Consider the following 18424-nt stretch of genomic DNA (forward strand, 5'->3'; position numbering starts at 1 on the left):
CAGTGGGAACAATTAATATAAATTATTTTTAAAAGTGCTTGGACGTAAGGACAAACTTGAAGATTACAGCTGATAACTTCAAAGAGGAAAATCACTCCATTTGCATTTGATGTCAGGGGAAAGAGCATTCCTTACTCTGGAAAGGAGTGGACTTGGTTAGTACATGAATATTTGAAGTCTTAAGGAAAACTGGCCGCATCTCCTCTTTATGCTGTGTCATAAAACGGGGACAAAGAGGTCACTTAGTCACTAATGGCCAGGACATTTAGAGTGGGTGAAAAGAAATAGCTCGGCCTTGCAGGATGCAGTCAGTGCAGGAGGAGAAAAGATGAGATGGGACATGCACCGCCAGCATTGGAGGGGGGTGCTTCCACTGGTAGTAGGTCAACTCTGGTCCCAGGCACTTCCCTGCGATGCGGTTTGTGCAAAATAGAGATTCACCTGTTCATCAGTGAGGTTAAATGACTTGCTGTGAACATCAGGGAGGTATTTCCTCCTCCTGGAGGGTGTATAGGAGTGAGTGGTGGTTGGATATGGCCCTGCTCCACCTTCCTTGGGGATTTGTCACTGCCTCCGGGAGAAGCAGAGCCAGTGGGTCAGTGCCTTATCACCTCCGTTAGCCTGAATCCTCCATTTCTGTTTTCCCAGTGATGACAGGGGGTGTTAGTTGGGGGCATATGAGTGTGGCTTGTTTACCTTCTTCCAATTTCTTCTGCATTCTGGGTTCTTGTCTGGGTTGAAATCATTCACATAAGCCTCAGTTCCGTTGAGGTGAGGTTAGGTTATGCACAACCCCAAACCAAGAAACTTCATGTTAAAACCTATGCTTTCATGCTAGGCAGTGTGGCATCTCAGTGATGTTGTTGGTTGTACAGTGGGTGCCTCTCAGGGTTGGGGCCATCCCATGGATGCTCTCCTTTGCCTGCGGGATTCTACTGCTGCTCTTCAGCTGGGCTGGACTGCAGCACCTCACAGAAGGCTCCAAGCCCACCCAGCTCCTCTTGCTCAGTTTCATTTGCTGTCAGCACAGTCCATCCATTGCCACCCTTGCAGTGAGTCATACAGCCATTTGGGAGCTCAACATGCAGGAGCTGACTTTGATCTGCAGGCTCTGAGCCAGGAAGGATTTAGGTGAACCGTGAGTTTTGGCCAAGGGAAGAATACGTGGCCCACGCATACTACAAAAGCCAGACCAGAAACCCTGCTGAGGGATGCATTTGGCAGCATGGGGGCCAAAAAAGGTCCTGGGAACTGGTTAGTGCAGGCAGGGACACAGGCAAGTAGCGGCGGTCTGTGTTAGCATCAGGAAGAGTATTAGGCAGGCAGGGAGGGCAGCTATACACCCGTGAGCCCATTGCATGATGCTGCAATGATGAAATCCTCTAACTGAGAGATTTGGGAGGCTGAGTTGCTCTTTCACCTTGCATACCTTATATCATCTTTGTAGTTCTGGTCTTTGATTTCTTCAACCCATCTCTCTTGAGTGGCACTGCCAAAGCTTGCTGTCCTGTTTGCTGGTGGTGGGATTTGAGGATGCAACGGGAAGCAGAGCTCCGTAGGCATGGAGAAGCCGTGCAGTCTCTCACAAGCACCCAGCCATTATAGTTTATGTCTGAGCGGCAGTGCAAGGCAAAATTTGTCATGACATTGAAAAGCACTGCTGGTGCTAAGGAAGTGTATTGGTACTGTCAACATGACAGGGGAAGTCCTGAGGGGGTTACCTGCCACTCAGCTGCAAGTTAGAAAAAACTTCTGTGCTTTAGTGAGTCCAAAAAACCTCAAAAAGAATGAAAAAACAGGGGACAAAGGGAATAGATACATTATTTGCTGGTAAAATAACAAGTCAGATTTTTGTCCTAACTGTTTTACAAGGCAGGACATCTCGCAGAGTCCCCTTTTCTTCTCCCAGCCCCAAAGGAGACATGGTGCTGGGGTCACTGGAGAACTGAGATGGGTTTTTTGTGTCCTTTTCCCTGCTTATACATGAAACCCCTCAGAAACCCCCCATGATCTTATGGGAACAGGGTGAGAGGGATTACGTGCATCTTATATCTGGAGAACGGGTGTCAAAAGGTGAAACGCTGGTGCCGCAGGGGGGCTGCAGAGCGGGGGACTGTACTTGTACCCCAGATTTGCAACCAGTTTTTTTAACCCAAAGATACCTTTGACCTTTCCATGGAGGCAGGGCACAAGCTGTCCCTTTATTTTTGCTGTTAGTCTTAATAATGGGAATTTAATACTCTCTAGGCTCTCTGCCGTTCGGCAACAGAAAACTATATAGTAGGAATGACTCCCTGTACATGAAATAAAATGATATTCTATCTCTTTTGATACAGTGGAAATGGCTTGTCTTCCCCAAGCTTCTGTCTTTGCATGCTTTCCTTAGGGAGGTACCTACAATCTTTTAATTATTGACTGTGTAATGCAGGGCAGAGTGACATTATTTGTCAGTAATACAATACCGGAGGAGCTGCCCTTCTTTCTCTCTAATTTTCCAATAAGCAAATTGAACCCCATGCAGTGCTGTGTTCAACCAGCCCTTTCCTTTACAGCCTCCCATACCCCTGCGCGGTGCTTGCATCCCTCCCATAGTGCGAGCAATTAAGTGACATTTAGCAAACGAAGCTCTCGCCTCCACCGGCTGACTTTGCTATGAGACAGCCTCTCTCGTAAGGAGAATTTACGTTGATGAAGCTCGGCTGTATCATTTCTGCTGTAAGGCTGCACGGGTGGTTGTTGTGGATGTTGTCCATGTCCCTGTGCTTTGTGAAAACAAATCAGAGCAGTCCCTGAGCATGCAGCTGAGTTGCCTGCTCATTTGTCTGTGAACTGAGCCTTGGAGATGATACCTCTGCTCATCCTGTTAATCAGGAGGAGACACCTTGCAGTTAGTCCCTGGCAGGAGGCTGGAGCACGTGTGGGTGCTGCACTGGTAGAGCCGAGGTGTGAGAGGACACCTCACTCCTGGTGCTGGTGGTGGGGAGATTCAGGGATGGTTTGCAGGCAGCAGGTTGGGTATGTTTGGTGGGGTTTAGTGTCTCTGCGTGCTGGCCACAGCACCCTGGCAGCAGCAGGAGACTTTCAGGTATGTTTCCTAAACACTTGCATGCCAGTGGTTTTGCCCATCTTTGTGGCACACATGTAAGAGAGTCAGAGTGAAAGCACAATATTTATTTTTAAGTTTTCAGAGTTAGAAGAGAGTTATGCTATTCTGAATGATGCACAAACATTATTGTTTTCTTAGGGTTTACAGGGCAGTGGTGCCTGGAGGCCAGATCAGACCCATGGCTTTGCAGCCCATCCAGGCATGTGGTCACAGATAGCTCCTCACTCCTGTGAAACAAAACCTAAACCATGACCCATAATGGGTAGAAAAGAAAAACAAACAGGAAAGGGTTGCAAGGTACCAAATAGTAGGACACTTAAGGAAAAGATGACTGTGCAGAAGGATGGAGCATGCGGAGGAGTATTGTCCTCTGTAGAGCAAAAAAGTGAGAACAGCAATAAGACCCATGGGTTATCTCAGAAAATTTTCTAGAGAATAGAAAAAGTCAAAAAGAGTTCCATTTCCTGAAAACTGTATCTTCTGAGTAAAAGATTTTGCCCATTTTGCCCTTTGTGTTAGTGTGCCAATAAATATGCTTTTAACTTGGATTTTTATTGAAATACCAATGCTCCATAGAAAACTTGTCTTTTCTGGGCAACTTTCTTCTAAGCCCACAAGCAGCTAATGCTTGCTTTTTCATCTATTGTGGCACATCATCCTATATAACACTAAATACTGCTGCTTATTCTTGCAAATGCTGTAGTTGTTCCTAGTATCTTACTAAGCTGTTGGCTTTTACTCTTATGACACTGATTGCGAGTGGAGTAATAGCACTTTTAAAAAAAAAAAAAAGGCAAGCCTTTTCTTTTAAATACCTACTGCTGTCTTCGAGTGTTACTCTCCATCATATCACACTTTTTCTCATTTACCCTTGCAAAATGAGGTAATAACCTGCCAGAGTAGAATGGTATCTATGTTTTTATACAAAGTACAAAAAAACCCCCATTTTTTTCCACAAAGTATAAGGTTGGAAGAAAGGAGAGCTAAAATTTTATATTCCTTTCTGTGACATCCAGAAAGTTCGCTGTATTTTTGTGCTGGAGGTACTAGTTGTTCAGAGGAAATAACCGCAACAAGCTTGCTGCAAGGGCAAGTCAAATTGACGTGGTGTGCTGAAGAAGTCATTGTGGCTTAAAGAAGCTGCATGCAAACCAGGTAGGGTTATATATGTATTTTAAATACAATTACTTGCTCTGTCCTCCAAATTACCCCGAGTGTGCGCTCCTGAGCGAGGCCTCACCAAAAGCTCGTTGCTGAAGTGTGCTTCTGGAAGAAGTGCACACTTCCTGCAAGGTACAGCATGTACGGCAGCAATTACAAGTTTTACATGCATGCAAATGGGGAGCAGCGGTTAAGCCTACAGACTGCGACTGCTACCTTCTCCTGCCGGTGGGCATGAATCTCCTTCCTGGCAAAGCAGGTCTTGAGCATCTGCAGGACTAATAAGCTAGAAAACAGGCCCCGGGGAAAACCCCTCTTCCTCCCTCTTTTTCTTTTTTTCTTTTTAGTTTTCAGTGCACTGAGCAGAGATTTGCAAGACAAAAGCGTTTGCTTTGCATTGTGCATTTTGTTTTGTGTCTCTGGGTTACATGGAAACACACCTGCCATTTTACTGCTTCCTGCAGCAGATGCAAATAGAGCATCCTCTCAGGAAAATGTTACATCCCTTAAAATAAACTCTGCTGCTCAGTGGTGCGTATTGTCTCTGGTTTCATGCTGGAATGTGTCTGCAAAAACAGAAAGCCACAGGATAAAAATACAGTTGCCCACTAGTAATAAAGAGGGGTTTCTATGAAAGGTGCATGCAGACTGCTGCTGTTACTAGGTTCCAGCGCAGGGGTGCTGGGGGGAGAGGGGGAGAATTCAGGTTTTTTGTTTGTCTCTCCCTCCTTCCTACTTTCCCTCCCTGTTTTGCTTCACAGAGCCCCTTGCCTGGCTCTGTGCCTGCGAACCATACCGCTGGCTGTGATGGGCAGCAGTGCTGCCTTTGGCTTTCTCTTGGCCCTGGCTCTATTGCGCAGCAGCAGCAGCAGCAGCAGCAGCAGCAGCGAGTGCTGGCTGCTCCCTGCCTCTGCGGGGCTGCCCAGGATGGGGCTGCCTTGCTGCTGGTGTCTCCTTTTTTCTTTCTTCCTCCTCCTTTGCCATTAAGCCTAAAAGCCCTAATAGGAGAGTTAAGGATAGCTTGAATGGGTGAGAAATTTTCTTGCTTTTGGTTTCCTCACCGCAGAGCCAGACCCATGTCTGGTACATGGAGATGTTGAAACCTGCCTGATGCGAGAGTTTCACTCTCAGTTCATCAGGTAACTGACTGTAAAAATGAATAAGGTTTCTTGCAAGGGTAGAAAAACCCAGAGGAGGAAAAGCGGCTCCTTTATGCAACCGCTGCACTGATGCAGCTGTGATGTGCACAGCAGGGTGATGGGCGGGTGCGGAGTTCGGAGAGTGCAATTCTGCACATCTTCTCTACAGAGGTCTGCGAGCATCAGCTGCCAACTCAACTATGCAGTAGCACAGCAGGGCTTGCTTTTGGGTTTCTTGTGGTGGTGGCTAGGTGTAGATTTGCCATCATTTGCGGTGGGCACTCCAGTTTGCAGGATGTGGACATGGGGAGACATGCGTAGATGCTCAGGGTTTATCACCTGAAAAATAAGTGGCTGAGTCATTGAAGAAGCTTTGCTGTCTTTAAAAATCACAGCTGGGATTTGCTGCCAGCATTCTTTCAAGACAGAAAGTTGATAAAGCTGAAATAACCTGCCTGGAGGTCGCAGTGGTTGTTTGGAGGTATTGGCTAGACTTGGTTTCAGTTCTAGTCAAAGTAACTTTCGGTCATCAAGTGATGAAATGGTTGGTATGGGGAAAGATGGATTGGTATGGGGATATGGGTGGATTTGCTGGGAACAGAGAATTCTCTTCAAGGTGATGTCAAATGGCAGGGTTGGAAATGAGAGGAACAGTGTGGCCAGGGAGAGAGAGGAGAAGGAGCCCCAGGGCCCTGGGGTGACTGTGGAACACAGCACATGGGGAGAGCTTACAGGGGACTCTGCAGGCAGGACAGCTGAGGAGAGCACTGAAAAGGAGGCAATAAGGGTATCTTGGTAGAGAAGGGACTGAGTAGCACAACCATAATTGATGGAAGTTATTGCTGAAAGAGGCTTGAAGTTTTCAAGTGGCTGCAAACTGCTGAAGGACAATATTCTCCGGGGCCAAGCTCTTTGGAGACACCAGGGAGGAGAGCCGAGACCGGGGTGCTGCAGTGGGATGGGCCGGGTGGCTGGCAGGGCTCCCTGGGGAGGGCTGGGTTGTGCAAAGGAGAGCTCGCAGGTGTGACTGTCACAGCGTCTGTTTTCACAGCACATGTTTTTCTTGGCTCCTGAGCGTAAGAGAGGGGTACCAGGGCATGCCTCCCCACGCTGACAAGAATTCCCCTCAAGGCTTGCTGGGTTCAGGTGTCTTTTCCCTGGAATTGCTGTTGGATCTCTGCAACTTGCTGCCGTTTTCCCCCTTCTGTCCTTTGCTTTCAGTTGGCAGCATCCCATCCCTGCCTGAGCAGCGCCTGTATGATCTATCCTGCAGGGTGGATGTGTTCTGGCTCCGTGGCTCCTTTCACACCCTAATCGGGTGGGGGCAGGGCATAGCACAAATCCTGCTTTCTTATGTTGGGGTAACTCCTAAGAAACTAAACTGCCATAGGCTGACCCTTAGCTTGCACTGGGGTAACTAGGAGCCAGATCTGTTTGCGATCACTGTTTTTAATGTGCTGTGCAATCTGCTGAGAAGTGGGGGGCTTGTCCCTGAGTAATTGCATGTGTCTTTCATTTCAGTGATGAGCATTTATCCCTTCACATGTGGGACCGGCTTCTTTCTGTCGGCAATGTCTGCTGAGACTGCATCTGTCTGGATATCCTTATCGCCCAGCTCTCTGCACATCTGGGGCGGTGAGGCACAGGGCAAGCCCACCCGTGCTCTTCCTTATGGCTGCAGCTGTGAGACAGGACCTTTAGCAGTGCCGCCTTTTCCTTTTAATTCCTGCTGTCCACTAGGAAATTTGGTTGGTTAGAGTAAAGGGCATCCCTGATGCAAGGGTTTGGCCCCAAGGCTGTCCTCGAAGCCTGCCTTCTGGGGATACTGCTGCGTAATGGGCTCTCAAGGTCCCTCCTGTTTCCCTTCGAGGAAACTCATGTTCTTGAAGTTCAGTTTGTATCTTGTTTCCTGAAAGATCTCAGAAAAGGGAAGTAGCCATATTTTAAATATTCTCTGTCCATTTGCTTTATATTTTCTTGGCCAGAGACCTATGAAATTGGTCCTGTAGGTGTTAAAGTAGAGCACTTCATGAGCAGCTTTCACCTTGACTCCTACTCTCTCTTTATCCCAAGAGTGATTAATTCTGATCCTTTTGGTTTCTTGGTAGAGATTAGCAGACACCAGGAAAGCCCACTTCACCCTCCCTTCAACACCTGCATTTCAGGATCATGCAAGATGGATGGGCAATGCGTAGTCCTGGTGCTTGGTGCACTGCGTGGAGGGGTGGCCCAGGCCATGGCTGACACTACAAGTGCAATGTTTTGCACTGAGAGTATCACTGTCCCCCTTCCTCGTGAAGCTGTCCACATCCGTAACAGCTGTATTTGCTTCCTAATCATATTAACATCTCTTAATCTCCTAAATCTATGCAGTGTCCTAGCAGACCAGCTCGCTGAAGTGGTCACAAGGAGCTCTATGTGCTACTAGGGACTCAATACTATGCTGAATAATTTGCAAGAGCAAGCAATGCCAAACATTCTGCTCAGAGAAGATCAGAGACTTTTTCTTCTTTTAATCATGTGCTTTCCTTGCCTTATGAAAACATCTCTGTACTGCTCTTGCTAATAGCAGGAATCCTAAGAAAACACAGAGGGATCTGCAGTAAAGATCAAGCTACCGTCAGCTTGCCCAGACAGCTCTGTTATCCTAGCAGAACAAACCTCTCCAGTGGGACTCCAGTAACCTTACCAGAGGTAATTGTGGGCAGATGCATCACCTGGATATGATGTCATTGCACTGTGCTAATGTTATTTTGTTCAATGCAAGCGAAGGAGGTTGATGAAATGGCTGGGAGCATTAGCACACAGCATCAAGGACTAGACCAGGGTGATTTATGCAGCCAGCTGGAAGAGATCCCCTGTTTGGGCAGCATGACACTCCCTGTCCTTTCTCAACATGCTGATTCATGTTGTTGTGAACTACCTGCTTGAGGCCCTAAGGAGGTGCTTGGCATGGCCCGGCCTGGAGTTTGTTGCCACTTTTTTCCTCTCCTCGGTTGCTGGACTTGTAAAGAGCATCCCTCACATGTTATATGATCCTGGGAGCCTCCTCCTGCCTGGAGCCTTAATAAAGTATTAGATGCAACTGAAGGGATGCAGTACCACAGTAGATCTTATCCACCATTTTCAGGCTGAGGCTTGAGCATTGGTACCCTCTGAGATCTGACCAGTGTGCTCTCAATGTGTGTAATATCAGCTGGAAGCAGAGGAGGAATTCAGGCTCTGGTCCAGCTCCCACGGTGTTCCATGAGGTAGGGTTGCTAGACATCCGTGTAACGTGAGATTTCCTGTATTTCAGACTATGCGTTGTATTGAACATACGGGATGCTATCCTTCCTGTATTTCCTGCACAGTTTTAATATGGGACGTGAGAAATCCCACTATCACCTGCCCCTTCCCCAGACATATTTCTTAGAATCTTCTTTGCTGTCTGTCTTTTCCCCAAAAGTTTGCATTTGGCCATCAACTTGTAAGGACAAAGTGACCATTGGAGCATGTTTGAGGTTTTCACTTTTATCATGTTATCTATCCACTGGCTTTCTTAAGACCTTCAGCAGAGTCAACCAAACTGCATCACACTTTACTGGTAAGGTGAAAGTCTAAGTGATGTCTATCAGATTATTATCTTATTTTATTGCATAATTAAACACAAGATAAAACTAGGTTATCCCAATTGCTGAGAAAGCTGATTTTTCAGACAAGGAAAGCACTTTGGGTCTCAACACTCCAGATTTCTGGAATTGTTTGACACCGTGTCACATGGAGAATTATACACCAAAGAGAATGGAGATTAGCTCACAGAGAACTAGCAAGGTAGGAGAGGCTGCAAAAGGAGTCCCCTGAAGATCAGTCGTGGGCTGAGCTTCTCTGTTACGTTGATATTGGAGCAAGTATGAGGAGTACCCTGAGGAGATACACGGACAGTACATTAGGTGCCTTTGTGGATGGAAGGGAGGATTATGATGGGAGAGGAAGCACTGGTGGATCTGGGCTGCTTTTGTACAAAGTTCTGGTTCCCTACATCCAGGAAGATGAATTCAAACTAGGATAAATGTGATGACCAGCTATTACAGTGATGAGAATGGAGCAATTTCCTTACCAAGAGGAGATTAAGGGCATATCTACATCATCATAATGAGAGACAGTCTTGTCTTAGAGTTCATAGTCCAGCGTAAAGCACAGTAGTGAATTTATAATGATGGGGTTGAATCTGGGACTTGCCAAATTCATCGTATAAATGATCAAATGTGCATTTAATAGAAATAATTATGGATGACTTTAGAGCTAGTCAGGATGCAGACCAGTGACTACAGTGCGAGTATCTTGGGGCACGCAGTCCCCACAACTGCTGTTATATTGTTTGGAAAAGGAGGCTGCTTTTCTGTAGAGACATACTTAATCAAGATCTGATGATTTGGAGTTTGTCTCAGCAAAGCTTGATCTTAGACAAGCTTTTTGTCTGTCACACCTTGCTCCTAAACAGGCAGCTCTGCGTAACCATGATCTTTCAGCTGGGAAGAGAGGAGTGGGAGCAAACAGATTTGTCTCTGAACTTCAGAAGAGTTGTGTGGGTTTTGCTTCCTTATCCCTGGCTGCAAGAACCAAGTTGTACCGACAGTTCCGGTCATAATTCATGAAATACTGACCATGAACTGCCAAATGATGACATATGGCCATTTTTTTATTGTAAGCTATAGATGCCCCTAATTTGAGACATTCCTCCCAGCTGGGTGGGTGGGAGCTGGGACTGCTGTTTTAGGGAGCTGTGTTCAGTTCTTTGCCTGCCCCCAAGACTTTGCAAAGCTCAAGAGTGGCGTAAGTCTTCTCTGTCCCAGCCATGTGAGGCCCTGGGCCAGTAGAAGAGGCAAGCTTATAGACTCAATGGTTTAGACTCATGATTTGGTGCCTATTTACCTTTTTTTTGCCTCAGGGAATAACACTGAGTTCCCTTCCAGCTCCTACTCTGTGAAGGCTGCTCCTGACATCCAGGAGCATCTGCCTGCTGGACAGGTCAAACCACGTTTCTCTTCCAGCCAGCCATGGTGATGCTTATGTCCCAGCTGGTCCTGGGGTCTTTGCAGGTATATGCCCCCTCTATGCAATCCTTGTTAAATGTGCTGCAAGAGGTGTTGAAGTCGAAAGCTGAGCTCAGCTTCTTTGCATTTTAACAAGTTGCATTTTTAAAAATAATTAGATTGAGTGAGAATTGCTTTTTTAGAAAAATGAGAAAAAATGCAGCACTTGCAGAGTTTGGGAGAGCTGCGTGCTGAAGCCAAGAGTCTGGATGCTGGAGTGTCTCCTTTCTGGACTCCCCAGCCCTTAAGAGTCATGTTATGTTCTCTGTTCAGTAGTGAGGGATGTAGGAATGCCAAATACACCAAGCTGCTGGCTGTCTGCACTGGGCTGCAGAATAACATGCTGGCATTGTGCTTTAGGCTAGCCTCAATTACTTGCTTGTTATCAGGGTGGAGATCAAAGTACATCATTTAAAGAACAAATGCATTAAATACCTTGAATTTATGTATTGACTTTTTTGGAAAAGTGAATTGTCACAACAAGCTCAAGCTAATCTTTTGGATTTTGCATAAAGAACTGGGAAGAGAGAGAGACATAAATGTTACCTGAGGTGTCTCAATTTGCATGATGCAGCGTGATTTTATGAGGATACCACTGCCTGCTGTGTAATTCCTGATTCCACGCCTTGGCGTTGCTCTGGGATCTCTGTGCAGTCTGAATATCCTCAGGTCTCTGGGTACTACGGGAGTGAGTCAGTGTTCTTTTCATCTTCTAAGTGCTGACTTAGATGTTAGTGATTTATTTTTCTGCTTGAGGTTTATTTTTAGTATCTCCTGAAAAGTTGCGTACCTTGAAAAGTAAAAGCAAAGGCACTGTTAGAGAGTCTGCTGGTAAGCTGATTACTCAGGTTCATCTGGCTCTTCCTTTTAAAGGCATTTCCTTCACTATATAGCGGCTTTGCTCCATGAAAAAGTGTGGTATATACGAAGGAAAAAGTGTCAATGAAGTCAGGCTAAATCTTTTGCCATTTTAGTGCAGACTGGAACTGGGGAAGAGGCAGGGGACAGAGGAAGAGCAGATCCCTAAGAAGTTGCTCCCATCCCATCCAACAGCAAGGCTTTTATCTTCCCTGATGTTAGAGTTGCCTTCGTTAGTACAGATTAACTAAGAGGTAATAGTATGTGAGAGATACACACAACTAGGGTGGATTTAGAGATGGAGCAGCTGTGAATATAGTGGAGGTTATTTGCCATTGTAATGTCTTGAAATTCTAGCAGAATGTCCTGTATATAAATTACAGCTTGTGTAATTTAAATGTGTTAATGAAAGAGGGCAAGCTAAAGCCTACCCTGGTAAGAGGAATGACTACATGGAATTGGGTTTTGTGGATCTTGTGAGCAATTTGAAAGATACTTTTTTCTTTAAAACATTTAGTTATGCTGTGACCCTGATGTCTTAATTATATTGAAACTACTGGACTTGCATGTGGTGGGGATTGTTATTAAGGTGTCTCCACAATGAGTTTTTTTATCTCCTTCAGTGGAAGCTTCTGAATATAAAAGTGATAGCCTTTCCATGTGTACTTCACCCTCCGGTATGCTTGCTTAAACAGAAACCTTTTTGTAAGAGTTTAAATGATCTGGTTTGGGGTTCTCTGTGAAAGCCGGTGGGAGAACTTTTATGTGTCTTGATGGACCATAATAACAATTCCTTGCCAAATGAAAATGCAACGCTTTTCAATATTTTCCTAGTTTTCTTACTTAAGAAAAAAAAAGAAAATCTAACAGTCAACCCTGCAGAAATCCGTGGTATCGTCACATCTTCAGTCTTGCATTTCCATACTGAGTTTTTACAGCACAGGATGTGACGGCAGCCATCAGCTGGTGCCCTTTACCAGCACTGCATAGCATCCTGCCTTGCCTTGAGACCAACCTGCAGAGAAGCTGTAGGAGGAGATGGCTCAGATGGTGGTGCAGCCCTTGACAACATTGACACTCTTGGCCCTCGGGGCTGCCAGGCTGAAGCCGCTGTGCTCCTCCTTTCCAGCGGGATTGAGAGGCTGGTGGTGAACAATTGCTGTTTTGACCTCTCTCCCTTTCCCCCTTCCTTTTGTAGCAGATGGGGGAAAGGTGAGAAGCCATGAACTCTTCTGTCACTGGTCTTCTGAGAGCAGTCATTTGCATGCTGTTTATCCCAAATTCTCTGCTATGAAAAAGTCACAAAGTCTGCAGAAATCCCAGTTCAAGGAACAGCTGGCTCCGGCTCCAACAGGTGGGGCTTGAAATGGAGCTGGGTGGAGAGGAAACAATTTTGAAGGAGTCGCCCTTTACTGAATTCATGTACCTTCTGTTTGCAAAAATACCGGGAATCCCCAGCAGTCCCCCTGACATATCATTGAGCAGCATTTCTCAGGAGGGTAAATAGGAAAAAAGGCCTCTTCCAAGTGCTGGGTTCATTCAAATTGGGGGCTTTTTCCACACAGATTGAAGAAGACAGAAGTCTTGCCTTTTTCACCAAAGAGCTGGATTATTTAAATTTTCCCTGTCTGAAAGCAATGGCAGGACAAGGGAAAAAGCTCTAGCTGATGCAAAGGAGAATTTGCAGGTCTCCTGCAGGTCAGTCTGCAAAGGGAACATCATCCCATCACCCTGTTTCTGTCCCCAGCTCCACTGAAACATAACAGTCTTGGTATGGGTCCTTGAAAGCCAACTATGTTGGAAATTGAATCTCTGCTTGTGGTCTTTTGAAACAGCCGAAGCACCAAAGGGCAGCATAAATCTGAGAGGTTGGAGATGAGGTCCCTTGCACCAAAAAACCTTGCAGGCAGAATTAACTCTGCCCAGATTGCCAATGCTCAGGACAAGATGGAAAAATCATCTGCCTAGTAAAATAATTCTTCACTGTAATGGGAGTGTGTATGAACAGAGGAGGAAATAACAGCTCCATGAAGTGCTTTATCCACCGTGCTGTGCTTACGGTCCTTTTCTGAAAAATGCCTGTGTACGATGGCTGTGGGACCCGCAACACCCCCAGGTAAACGGGAAGATTTTTGTATCAGGCAATACCCACCTGCATGTATCCAACATTGTTTGAAGAAGAAATGAACCCATGGAGGTAGTCTGTGGATCATTTGGATGTCTAGTGCATTAGTGCATAAAGGAAACTGCATGTTGATACTATTTCTTTTTTAATCCAGAAGTGGATTAAAAAAAGAAAACTGCACCAAATTCCTTAGGTGACAAGGGAAGCTTTAATGCAGTTTCACTAATATTTGAGAGACTCTTGTCATTTTAGACAGAGCAAAAATTAGTCTTGAGGTAATAAAAACTTCAAGCCTCTCAAAGCTGGAAAATATCCCTTTCACTAAACCACTGAAAATAAGTTCCAAGGATACAGCAAGCATTTATCAGATTTTTCCATTTCTGCAAAGCTTTTTTTACAAGAGATTCTTCTTTTTCTGGGCCTTTCCTTGATCTACTTCTGACTTTTTTTTTTTTTTTTTAAGGAAGGAAACTTTTCTGGCTGAAGCTTCACTCCTTTAAAAGTTTTATGTAAAGTCTTGGTGCCAGATGCTTCTCACTAGCTCAGTGGCTCTATACTTGCAGCCTGCCCTGGAGTTGCTCTCTCGCAGTTTGGCTTGTTTATTCCATATTCCGCCTGGTTGGTTAATTAAACTCTGCCCAACTCTTGCAAAAATATAAAATAGAATTACAATAGGCTGCCTGTGGATGTCTGAATGCAATCAACGTGTGGAGGATGGATGCGTTTTGGCGTTAACAAACCGAGCTGTTGCATTTTGGCTAAGATAGACTTCATTTCTTTATCACAGAGCATTTGACAGGGAATAAGTAACCCATGTAATCGTTGCTGCGTCCTTGTGTTTTCCCTCTGTCTCACTGGATGCGGAGAAGCACCCACTTGCACGGCGAGGTGTCCGACTCAGCAGCTGGATCATCTGGAGGCAGCTCTCCAAGGCCAGCTCCGTTTCTGCAATGTTGCTCCTGTGCATCACGATGGCAGAAGACCCTGTGCTGTGTTGCAGCTCAAAACTTGCCCTGCATAGGCTGCAAGGAGCTTGGCTGCAGCCTTATGTGGCATGGTCCTGAGCCAGGACAGGGCCTGGGGTGTGACTGGGGTGACACATCTGTGTCACCTCATCTCGACAACCAACGTGGGGAGGCCAAACGATAGGAAACAGGGAGGTGTTGTTTTCATGCCTGGTGTACATAATATTTAGCTCCAATTTTGTCAGCTTGAGATGCTGCTCTAAGTGTATAAACGTGTTCTGGTTTATTTGGGCAGCAGATTTGTTTTTCTTTATTGGCTTAAAAATAAATTGTGCAGCCTATACTATTTAAGCCACTAGCCAGGCTGCTTGCTCAACCTCTGGAGAGCCCTTCTTCAGTTCTGTATTGTTAATTGAAACTGTTTTAGCTGGTGTGCTTTGCCTTGCAGATTTTACTTTATTCTGTGGTGTCGTGTCTCCCCCCGCCCCAATGTATGTATTGCTGTGATTTTTGGTTGTTATTTTCTTTGCCATACAGGCATTCCTTGTGCTTGCTTAAATTACCATGGGCGTTCCTGCCAAAGCTAATGCATTAATACCCGTTTCATGCTGATGTATGTGCAAGTGTTATGTATTCTTCTTGAATTAACATAAAAGTTAATAATTGCCCAACACATGATATGTCTAATAAGTCCACTCACAGTGCTGAGCACAGTGAGTTTTCCTGATCTTCTACAGACCAACTTGCATCTAGATGTTTCTCATGGAGAAGGAACAAAATACTCTCTGTCTCCATTGCCAGAAATCACACATCCCCATTTTTTGGGGGAATATTATTTCCTCTTTAATCCTGTGTATTCTTCTGGTTTGTTTGCTTTGGTGTTACTTTCCTTTCCACCATGGAGATGGGGGAGCTCAGCTGCAGAAAGGCTGCTTAGTCTAAAGCTTCAAGGAGACGGCGTCCTGACATAGTCCGTTGCTTTTCTCACCCGGGTGTGTTTCTGGAGAAACATCCTGGTGACATTTAAGCCCATAATTTTTTAGCTGCTTGATGAGCTGGTGCTTGGGGATGCTGCTTGGATCTCAGTGCTGGGAAGCAAAGGATTTAATTTTTGGTTGTGGAGCCAGCTCTGGGTATGGACCCATGGAGTATGGACCCTGGCAGGAATACTTCTCATGCATCTTTGCTTGTCAGTATTTCACGTCAAGGGACCGTTGTCTGGGCTCACAAGGAGGAAACACAGCCCCTGCAGCTCCACTGGGTGGGTTTGTTTTGTTTGGATACTCATGATGTGGATGACGGCTCTGAGAAGCATTGAATGCTTGCACAGGAGCTTTCAAACCGCATCCGCTGCTGGCTTTGGCTGGATCTGAAGTGGCAAATGAAATATGGGAGAGAGAGAAACTTTCACACCTTCTAGCCAGCCAACCTCAACTGAGCAGTTAGCTACACTGTTGCCTTTTCTGCACCTAAATACACCATAGGACTGGGTTAAAGGAACAACTTTCTACCACTTCAGTCTCTGTAGTACTTGAGGAAAAAAAATAACTAAAGCTCTCCATGCAGTTTCCCCACTTGCAAAATTGCATTAATGATGTTTGCATGCGTTCATAAAGTGTTTTGTGCTCCAAGAATAGAACTGTTATGTCAGTGCTGTGCATTGTCATTATTTATTATCTCAGAGCTAATGGTGTGCTATACAAAGAGCCCGGCATGATTTCGGAAGCTGAAGGCATGCCACGTTTCCTGATGACAATGTGAATGATTGCGGCTTTTTGAGGCACTGTGAGACGTGGAATTTGTCCTTTGCAGCGTGCCGATGAGGAATCCTTCATTGTTCCTCCGAGCGAGACTCACCAGGCGGTAGGTGTTTTGTGTTAGTCTGGAAGGACACTGGAGAAATTTGAGAAAATAACTGGTGTAAATTTGTGGTTTCAGCAATATTGAGAAGCTGTTGACGTGTTGTTGGGAATAGCATTTCAGGGTGTAAATGCATGAGAAAGGCAGTAGGGAGATACTTGAGTTACGGAAGCATTTCAGTCTTGAAAGTCCTGCGTGACCTGTCATTTGCTAGAATAGCATTTTGAATCTAAAAGGAAACTGTGAATGGCTGAATTTTCATCCCCCCCCCCCCCCCCCCCCGCCTTCTCACCCAGCTTTTCCTCAAAGCAGGTCGGCACACATATAGTGGAGCAACCACATGGCCTCTACCTTGGCTCCATCATCTTGTTGCATCTCACCAAGTGAGCAGTGCTAGGTTTGGTCTGGTCCTTGAGCAGGAGACATCCAGGCATCTCCAAAGCATTGAGGTCTGAGGGAAACAGCCTCTTGTTGCCAGCAAAGGTGCCAAGTTTTGGTTGACCTGGCCAGCAAAAGAGCCAAGGAGAAGACCTGTTTTTTGTAGCCATTAAAGTTAAACATTATGCAAAATCCTTGTTGTGAGCCCAAGGATCTGGCCACTGTCTCATCCGGGTGCACTCCACTTAACCTAATTCCAGTTGCATTTTTAACTCAAAAATGCTTTAGATGAGCACAAATGGCTGTGTCCCATGCTTTGACGTAGATGCTTTTGACTTAGATTTAGAGTCTTAATTTTGAAGTGAATACTTTTGTGAAGTTTTTTCATAAATACTTACATCCCTCCACTTCAGGGTCTTCACTGGCACCAGGCTGGTCCCAGGTCCTCTTATACTGTAAACTGGCTTTAGATCTTTCAAAAAAGAAAACATCCAACTATGTGTTAAAAAATGCACGCACACACACACACACACACACACACACCCCGGTAATTTCAGATAATTAAATACATCCTTGCATATTTGTAGTCTGCATAATCAGTTGTTCAAACATGACAGTCTTATTAAGTATGGATTGTAAGTAGTCTCTAGAGTTTAAACCATTGCGTAGTTATTTAAAAAGAAAGAAAAAAGAACCTGTGGGCAACAGAAATGTTGTGTCATACATCCTGGCTGACCTGCTGTTGTCTATCAAGGTATGTTTGAGCTTTCAGATATTAGAACTTTTCAAAGGAAAACACATGGATCCCACCTCTTTTGTATTAATATTTCCTGAGTGCTTTTCCTTTCAAGTGTTTCTGTTTTCAGTGGTGCCTTTTTCAAATTAAAAAGGCTTCCCAAGCCTTTAAACACAGCATGTGTCCAAAGTGTGGAAAATTCTCTTTGAAGAGTCACAGTGTTTAAAAAAAAAGAAGGGGGGAGGTAAAAAAGAGGGAGAGCAAATGCTGGCTGGTGTGGTGTGAAGGGCAGCTCGGTGCTTTCAAATAGAGCATTTCTGATTAGATATGGGCTTTGCTGTGCTGGTGTTACACATTATCCAGATAAAGATGAATATGCATGCAGGCATACTTTGAAATATTTGTGTGATCTATATTAATGTAAGTTGGTGTTAACAGGAATACTTGGATGCTCATACTGTTTGCATCTGAGGTAGGATGTAAAATAGCTGAGGCTGGTTTCTCTGGAAGGTTTCATGTGAACGTGGGGACACCTGACAACACTAACATCGCGGAGAAGGAGGGAAGAAGGGGGAAATAGTATCTACCAAATACAGGTTTCTTTTTTGATATAACTGCACTTGTGTGTCTCTTGGACTCTGGTCTGCATGTTGTTGGTTTCAATGAAATGCAAAGTGATTTTGTGACAACATGTAAATGTCAGACTCTGCGCTGACCTGGCTGCTCTCTGCCCAGGCTCTCTGGTCCCACTGGCCACTTCCAGACAGTGAAACTGCAGGACCGGGGCTGGTCTTGTGATTGCCAAGAACTTTATTTTGAGATTTGTACAGGGTTACTGCAAGTGAACAAGGGATTAGGAAATACTTTGCATTACAACTTGCCAAAACTATGTGTCAGCCTGCGACTACCCTCTGCAAATAGTGCTGAAGTGCTCTGCCTGAGTTTGCAAGCTTTCATCACGCCTGTCCTGAGCATCCCAGGTTGGTGGTGGAGGAGCAGGTCTCAGCAGTGCTTGGATGTG

Source organism: Accipiter gentilis, chromosome 17 (genome assembly GCF_929443795.1).
Source record: "Accipiter gentilis chromosome 17, bAccGen1.1, whole genome shotgun sequence".
In the NCBI taxonomy this organism is placed as follows: domain Eukaryota; kingdom Metazoa; phylum Chordata; class Aves; order Accipitriformes; family Accipitridae; genus Astur; species Astur gentilis.